The sequence below is a fragment of the Salvelinus alpinus genome, chromosome 10, assembly GCF_045679555.1.
Source record: "Salvelinus alpinus chromosome 10, SLU_Salpinus.1, whole genome shotgun sequence".
Taxonomy (NCBI): domain Eukaryota; kingdom Metazoa; phylum Chordata; class Actinopteri; order Salmoniformes; family Salmonidae; genus Salvelinus; species Salvelinus alpinus.
This window is the reverse complement of record NC_092095.1, coordinates 42,930,566-42,940,416: the sequence shown is the minus strand read 5'-3', so window position 1 is coordinate 42,940,416 and position 9,851 is coordinate 42,930,566.

Here is a 9,851-nt window from a genome sequence, read left to right as displayed (position 1 = left end):
ATAATTGCGCCAACAGTTGTTGCCTTCTCACCAAGCTGCTTGCCTATTGTCCTGTAGCCCATCCCAGCCTTGTGCAGGTCTACAATTTAACCCTGATGTCCTTACACAGCTCTCTGGTCTTGGCCATTGTGGAGAGGTTGGAGTCTGTTTGATTGAGTGTGTGGACAGGTGTCTTTTATACAGGTAACGAGTTCAAATAGGTGCAGTTAATACAGGTAATGAGTGGAGAACAGGAGGGCTCCTTAAAGAAAAACTAACAGGTCTGTGAGAGCCGGAATTCTTACTGGTTGGTAGGTGATCAAATACTTATGTCATGCAATACAATGCAAATTAATTACTTAAAAATCATACAATGTGATTTTCTGGATTTTTTTTGATTCCGTCTCTCACAGTTGAAGTGCACCTATGATAAAAATAACAGACCTCTACATGCTTTGTAAGTAGGAAAACCTGCAAAATCGGCAGTGTATCAAATACTTGTTCTCCCCACTGTATGTATGTATACATGTACCCCCAAAATATATGGGGGATTGGATATGATGCAGACAATTACATTGATGGAAGCAACAATATATCCGCAATATGGTCCACCACATAAACAATAAAAATACATAAAAATAGGCAGGGGCTTTTGCAGATAGAAGTAGGTTACGAATGTTCAGAATGATGATAGGATAAGAGGGTATGATTAATACGTTGAATGTTTATAGATTTATAAACCCTAAACAACTTGAGCGAGGGGTAAATCCATATTCAGGTTACTGACAAAATAATGGAAACACTTGAGTAAATTAGGCATACAAAGTGTATTGAAAGCAGGTGCTTCCACATAGGAGTGGTTTCTGGGTTAGTTTAGCAATTAACATCCCATTATGCTTAGGGTCATGTTTAACAATGTTGGGCTGGTCGGGCAGGTCATTGTTTTGGCCATTATTTTGGATACCGTGGCATCCCCCATAGGATGAAAATGCCCCCATCAATAGGTTACAAGTGGTCACTGAATGGTTTGATGAGGATGAAAAAGATGTAAACCACATGCCATGGATGTCTGTCACCAGATCTCAACCCAATTGAAAAATTATGTGAGATTCTGGAGCGGCTCCTGAGACAGCGTTTCCTTTATTTTTGTTGATCTACAGAATGTTATTCTATGGGTGGATACTTCTTCTATATTCTAATTGTCTCATTTGTGAACTATTGGCCAGGCACTTTATTAAAAACTGAACATAAACTTCAGAAACCAAATAGTTTGGGATTTATAAACTACTGGAATTAGTATTGCTTTATAAAACCAGGAGAGGAGCCTACTGCTTTTCCTGTTGAAGACCCTGAGGAAGGAGAAGTCTGAATACAGGTCTGAGAATAGTTGAGTTCGGTCGTGTCCTAAATGGCACCCTATTCCTTACGGGCCCAGGTCAAAGGTAGTGCACTATATAGGGAATAAGGTATTAATTCAGTCCCTGAAAATGTGGGCTGAAACTTTATATTTGCTGATCTCTTATTGCCATAAATCATTTATGTTTTCCTAGTTTCCTAAGACGGAAAGAAAAGAAAATGTAAAATACTCCACTTGGTGTGTAATTCAATGTAAGCGAAGAGGGATGATCTAAAGTCATTGGGAATGAATTTGGAATAATTACGCCGTTGGATATCCAATGGAGTGTGTGGAACAGGATGTATCTATCCATCTTTGTAGGAGCAAGACAAAGAGAAAAAGGAGTAAACCCTTGTTCTCATTTCAGCCATAATGTTTTTCAGACTGTGTAATGCGCATGAGATGTGTGCATGTAAAGTGGCTACACTTTCAAACACAGCGAGTTTCTAAATCTCTATATACTGTACTGAAGTGTGTACAGTACTGTAGGTGGGAGTGAGCAGACATGGTTTACAGAGCAGAAAAGCCATTAGATGAACATACAGTAACATCACTGATCTAGAGCAGAACAGGGAAAAGATAGACTGCAAGCACACGGCAAATTATCTTCCTTAGATGGTCATGGTGTGGGAGTATGAGTGAGGATCGGGAGGAAAAGCAAAAGTCTTGTAGACTAAACACAAACAGCTGAACTCTCCATGGAAAGGCCTTTCATGTCTAATCCGTTCATTTCTTTTTAAGGATGTTTAAAGCCCTTCACAATGAGGCTTTTCAAGGACATAAAGGATACAAACTTCAAACGAGGAGATTAAGGGTGTGCAGATGAGTAGATAATAATAGAATGTGAGGGCAGGGTCCCACACCAAGCTATACCAACATGGGATTGCTCTTTTAGATTGAGAATGTTGGCTATAGCCAGGTGGGCCTTTCAGAACAGATATTCTCAGACTGTTGCCAACACCAGGAGCCTACCTCCTTCTCACCCATACCACACACACACACACACACACACACACACACACACACACACACACACACACACACACACACACACACACACACACACACACACACACACACACACCAAATACCCTGATAAATAAAGACTGAAAAAGAGGTGAGTGAAATTTGACATCACAGTCTACAGAATTAAATCAGGTATGGCACAATACGCGTGTTCCGTTCAATTCATGACATTGAAATATGCAACATAATGGATACCAATAATGCGAAATAAATGTAATTAACATGCAAATTCCAAATAAACCACCATTGCAGAAGACGGGCAGTCTGTTATAAGCAATTCTAAAAAGGTTTTACAATTCTAAAATTGTATGTTTGGCACACTATTAAAACCTTTTGTTTGCTGTTCTTGTCAGGTATAACCACCACTTACAAGACATATGTTGACATTAGCACTAGGCTTTACTGATAAATATGCTCTCACTACACCTGATTTCCAGATAGATAGCAGACTGAGTGTTGGACAGCGACCTCTTGCATTTACCTCTGGAGTAAAGCTTCAGACAGCTGTAATTATTCTTCCAATGGCTTCTGTGTGTTTGTCTAGGGTATGGAAGTGGAGTGAGACTGAGGGTATTGGTATTTCATTTTGTCAGGTGGCGTCAGTCAGTTCCCCATAGCTCTGCCCTCACCAGATAGCCATGCTAAACAAGCAGACATTTAGATTTTCTGTCCCCATCCATTCACGTATTCTTCATTGTAAAACCTTCCACAAGTCAGGATTTTTAGATCTCCTTCGTTCTAACCAATCGTGTTAAGCAGAACCTTTTGAACAAGGAAAGTGTTAATAGATAGTTGATAAACTGTTGATTGAATTACTCCGGCATGGGTTTTGACCACTGTTCACTGGATGCTGAGTACTCTCTGAGGACTTTGCATATGGGAAAGAGGCCTACAGACCAGCATTGTCTGTTTAGACCCCTGAAGTCCAGAACACACATAACATGTGCTTCAATGTTCCGTATGGCTTCGCTTCTTGTAAACACCAGGCCTCATTCACTCTCAATCTCCCTCTTTTCCACCATCCTGCTCTCTCGCTCTCTCTTTTCCACCATCTCCGTCTCTCTCTCTCTTTTCCACCATCCCCGTTTCTCTCTTTTCCACTACCCACCCCTCTCTCTCTCTCCCTCCCTCTCTCTCTCCCTCCCTCTTTTCCACCATCCCTCTCTCTCTCTCTATCCTATGGATGCATGTAGCTACCATGTGGTCTCATTTCTGCCTTCTACCCCCCATGTTCCCCCTCGGTCATCAACACCCCTGACTGGTTTAGTGGGCTCTAAATGGAGTGTGGCCTATTGTTGCTTAGCTCACGCACCGGATCTGTGGATGGACAGACAAGAAACCAAACAGATTAGGGCTAAGAAAATAAATCCCCATCACCGAAAGAAAACATTTTTCAAATCTATTACCTTCACCCTCTTTTTGAATGAGTGGAATGAATATACCCCTCTGAAAAGCATGTTTGTAAGTGAGAAAGGACAAGAGTGGTGGGTTGTGAAGTAATTACAGAAGATTTGAGTGGGGAGATTGGGATGAGAGGAAGTCTAACGGACTCCAGGCGATATAGAAGGCAACATGCCAGCCCAGTAAAGTAATCCATATGTGTTGTCTGCTACTGTTATCATAATTTCACATTAACATTTTCTGACACCAGTCTTATAACTTTCCGAAACTGGCAGGCTGCTAATCTCTCCTTGATCATTAGCCAAGCAAGCCTGCATAGGCTACATTTGGGATTAGCCGAGAACTGTGCCAAATGCTTCTAAATCAAAGTGACATCACAATCGGCATCTTACAGAAGTAGAACGACTGTGGAGAACCGAATTATGTTGGTCAATGATGACTCACTTCTTCTCAGCAGTCTAATGGGTATGTCCCAAATGGAAACCTATTCCCTATTTAGTGCACTACTTAGGTTTTCCACTTTTCCGATTGGCCCAGGTCCAAGTTAGTGCACTATATATAGGCAGCATCCTAGAACATGTTCTTTAGACTAGTGGGTGAAATTTTACACAAACACAGGTGGCCTGGTCATCCAAACCACTAATGTCTGGCCTTACTATGACAGAGAAGTGCGTTTCCTGTCTCTCATCACTGCTTGGATACTTTGGTCCTTTTGTGACAGGGCAGGGGTCAATGCTCCCCAGCCAGGCTGTACCGAGATCAGCTGTTAGCTGGCGGTATTGCATTTCCTAGGTGGTAAACTGAGGCCTGTACATATATTACCGGTCAAAAGTTAGGACACACCTACTCATTCAAGGGTTTCTCTGTATTTTTTAAAACTATTTTCTACATTGTAGAATAATAGTGAAGACATCAAAAGTATGAAATTGCACATATGGAATCATGTAGTAACCAAAAAATGGTTAAGAAATCTTAATATATTTTATATTTGAGATTATTCTAAGTAGCCAACCTTTGCCTTGATGACAGCTTTGCACACTCTTGATATTCTCTCAACCAGCTTCATGAGGTAGTCACCTGGAAAGCATTTAAATTAAAAGGTGTGCCTTGTTAAAAGTTAATTTGTGGAGGACGTATGATGGTATAGGGGTGCTTCGCTGGTGACACTGTCAGTGATTTATTTAGAATTCAAGGCACACTTAACTTCTCTAGGGTATGTGGGACGGTAGCGTCCCACCTCGTCAACAGCCAGTGAAACTGCAGGGCGCCAAATTCAAAACAACAGAAATCCCATCATTTAAATTCCTCAAACATACAAGTATTTTACACCATTTTAAAGCTACACTTGTTGTAAATCCAGCCAAAGTGTCCGATTTCAAAAAGGTTTTACGACGAAAGCACAGCAAACGATTATGTTAGGTATGAGCCAAGTCACAGAAAAAGACAGCAATTTTTCCAGCCAAAGAGAGCAGTAACAAAAAGCAGAAATAGAGATAAAATTAATCACTAACCTTTGATGATCTTCATCAGATGACACTCATAGGACTTCATGTATGTTTTGTTCGGTAAAGTATATATTTATATCCAAAAATCTGAGTTTAGGTGGGACGCTACTGTCTCATTTGACAAAAAGCCTGAGAAAATGCAAAGTGCCATATTCAAATGAATTACTATGAAAACTACTATAAAATCAAACTTTCATTAAATCACACATGAAAGATACCAAATTAAAGCTACACTGGTTGTGAATCCAGCCAACATGTCAGAATTCAAAATGGCTTTTCGGCGAAAGCATACGATGCTATTTTCTGAGAATAGCACCATTGTAAACCAAGAGAGATAAGCATATTCCAACCCTGCAGGCACGACACAAAACGCAGAAATAAAAATATAATTCATGCCTTACCTTTGACGAGCTTCTGTTGCTGGCACTCCAATATGTCCCATAAACATCACAAATGGTCCTTTTTTCCAATTAATTCCATCTATATATATCCAAAATGTCCATTTATTTGGCGCGTTTGATCCAGAAAAACACAGGTTCCAACTTGCTCAAACGTGACGACAAAATATCTCAAAGGTTACCTGTAAGCTTTGTCCAAACATTTCAAACTACTTTTGTAAAAAAACTTTAGGTATTTTTTAACGTTAATAATCGACCAAATTGAAGACGGGATGATCTGTGTTCAATACAGGATTAAAAACAACCGTAGCATGCCTTCTGGTCATGCGCTTCTATCTCACAGGACACCTAGAGTGACTCGACTTCAAGATGGCCGTATTTCTTCATTATACAAAGGAATAACCTCAACCAATTTCTCTAGACTGTTGACATCCAGTGGAAGCCGTAGGAACTGCATGCAAGGCGCTTAAAAATCTGGTTTCCCAATGAAACCTCATTGAAAAGAGAGTGACCTCAAAAAAAAACAAATCTGAATGTTTCGCCTGCTAAATAAGTTCTGTTAAACTCACAGACATGATTCAAACAGTTTTAGAAACTTCAGAGTGTTTTCTATCCAAATCTACTAATAATATGCATATCTTATTTTCTGCGGATGAGTAGCTGGCAGTTTAATTTGGGTATGCTTTTCATCCAAACATGAAAATGCTGCCCCCTACCCTAGAGAAGTTAACCATCATGGCTACCACAGCATTCTGCATCAATATGCTATCCCATCTGGTGGGACTATGATTTGTTTTTCAACAGGACACCTCCAGGCTGTTTAAGGGCTATTTGACCAAGGAGTGTGATGGAGTGCTGCATCAGAAGAGCTGGCCTCCACAATTACCCGGCCTCAACCCAAGTAAGATGGTTGGGATGAGTTGGACCGCAGCATGAAGGAAAAGCAGCCAACAAGTGCTCAGCACATGTGGGAACTCCTTCAAGACTGTTGGTAAAGCATTCCTCATGAAGGTGGTTGAGAGAATGAGTTTGCAAAGCTGTCATCAAATCAAAGGGTGGCTACTTTAAAGAATCTCAAATATAAAATATATTTTGTTGAACAGTTTTTTGGTTACTACATGATTCCATATGTGTTATTTCAGAGTTTTGATGTCTTCACTATTATTCTACAATGTAGAAACTAGCAAAAATAAAGAAAAACCCTTGAATGAGAAGGTTTCTCCAAACGTTTGACTGGTATTGTGGCTCTCCATCCTGACCCTGTCACAGCTAATACAGTTTCCTGTTCCCAGAAGGCCCCAGAGGACCACACTACCAACAACTCAGATTCATGGGATGTATCCAAAATGGCACCATATTTGTCCTATAGTGCACTACTTTTGACCAGGGCTCATAGGTTATCCAGAAGACCACGCTACCAATGACTCAGATACATGGGATGTGTCCCAAATGGCACTATATTTCCCATATCGTGCACTACTTTTGACCAGGGCCCATAGGTTCTCCAGAGGGCCACTCTACTAACTACTTAGATATGCAACATCACCAGTAAGTGGATCCATATTAGTATCTTAAGGCTGAGGGACACAGTAAAACAGGTCTTTACAGTGTTTTTCAAATGTCGTCAGGGTTAACAGGCACTCTTGTAGAGTACCACCGCGAAAAGGACAGCCATTTAACTGGGTTGTTGCTCAAGAAAGCACATCTCTGCACGGTTGCAAATTAGTCACCTTTTGGCAAAATTCATCATTTTGAATCCAAAATAGGTGACCTACGTGATTCGTGTAGATCCGATGAGAAAAGTTTGGGAGGGGGGGGGACTTTGGATCAGACTACTGGTTGTAAGTGATTGAGTGATGCACATGTGGAACAATACTGGCTATATCCAAGAAGTTTGGGAGGGAGGGGGGGCTTTGGATCAGACTACTAGCTGCAAGCAAACGAGTGATGCGCGTTTGGAACAATACTGACTGTATCCAAGGCTCAGCCAATCGCAACAGCAGAATGCAGCACGCGACTGAAGAGAGAAGAGACAACCAATTTGCTAGTTACAGCATCAGCGCGTGCTTTGGAAAGACAGCAGACAGTAGAAAGGCAGTGTTCCAATTACAGCAGCGCGTCCCGTGAATGATAACGAAGAGGTAGGTGAGAAGCCTGACCACGGAAACTGGGGTGAGAAGGTGATGAAGCATACTTCATTAGCTGTAACCGAAAAACAACTGGCATTTGGAAAGTTTGAGGTGAGGGAGAAAGTGTGGTGGAACAAGTATTGTTAGCATTTTAAGTAACGTTATCTTGCTAGCTGGATCGAATTCTCCGTTAGCTAAGTTAGCCAGAGAAACCTGTAGAAGTGAATGGAACACCGCACACTTTCCCTCTTTCTCACTTTTTCAATGCAGTGGATAAAAATGGGTATGCCAGGTGTACTCTGCCTGAAAGAGATCAATTATGCCAACAGAGGGTCGCATACTCATACTCATACAATGCTGCTGGCACATTGTAGAACAGATGTCCACAGGCAGATGATGTACAATGTAATAACCTGTAGTGTAGCCCAAAGATATTGCTTTTGTTGTGTTGAACTTGACATTAACACTTGTGTGTGAGTGAGGGGGGATTATACATTTTTTTACTTGGTGAACGTTATTTTTGCACACAAAATCGATGTCTACTATAGTAGCCACTATAAATAGAGCAAAAATAGAATGCATGTTTGTTTCATTCTATTTCTACTTCTATTTAGATGTGTGTGTGGTCACAAGCGTTCTATTATTAATGTTGTCATGGCTAACTGCAATATTCGTGTATTGTTTTTTCTCAGAACTTGAGTGTCATTTGCAGTAAAGTCTAGGCAACATATAACATTGGATTGCTTTCTTTACATTTTTTAGCTGTGAGTTAGGTTCACATTAACCACTTTTTATTTTACACACATAGACTGAGCATGTAGATCATATTCTTTGTTTTTTAATTAGTTCAAATCTGCATTTCCCCCAGCAGGGATTTTTTGCATGTGTTGGTGCAACAAAAAAAAGTGTCACCTTTTTGGGCACTCACCAATTTGCATCCCCGATCTCTGATTACAGGGTTATTTTTATATGGCAATGAAGAATATTTGCTCATGTTATCGGGCTACCTGGGTGCAAGTGGAAATCATCTACAGTATATTAATTTCTCAAAAGGACATATATCGTGTTTGTGGACTACAGGAAAAGGAGGACCGAGCACACCCCCATTCTCATCAACGGGGCTTTAGTGGAGCAGGTTAAGAGCTTCAAGTTCCTTGGCGTCCACATTACCAACAAACTAACATGGTCCAAGCACACCAAAACAGTCGTGAAGAGGGCATGACAAAACCTATTCCCCCTCAGGAGACTGAAAAGATTTGGCATGGGTCCTCAGATCCTCAAAATGTTCTACAGCTGCACCCTCGAGAGCATCCTGATGGGTTGTATCACAGCCTGGTATTGCAACTGCTCAGCCTCCGACCGCAAGGCACTACAGAGGGTAGTGCGTATGGCCCAGTACATCACTGGGGCCAAGCTTCCAGCCATCCAGGATCTCTATACCTGGTGGTGTCAGAGGAAGGCCCTAAAAATTGTCAGACTCCCGCCACCCTAGTCATAGACTGTTCTCTCTGCTACCGGAGCACCAAGTCGAGGTCCAAGAGGCTGCTAAACAGCTTCTACCCCCAAGCCATAAGACTCCTGAATATCTAATCAAATGGCTACCCAGACTATTTGCATTGCCCTCTTTTACGCTGCTGCTACTCTTTGTTATTATCTATGCATAGTCACTTTAATTAGTCTACCTGGATGTACATATTACCTCAATCACCTCGACTAACCAGTGTCCCTGCACATTGACACTGTACTGGTACCCCTTGTATATAGCCTCGCTATTGTTATTTTACTGCTGCTCTTAAATTTTTTGTTACTTTTATTTTTTAGGGTATTTTTCATAAAACTGCATTGTTGGTTAAGGGCTTGTAAGTAAGCATTTCACTGTAAGGTCTACACCTGTATTCGGTGCATGTGACAAATACAATTTGATTTGTTAGATGAAGGACAGAAGGACATAAAAAAGATTAATAACATGAAATTGCAGACTCTGGTAGGGACATGGAATCATTTCATTAAGCTGGGG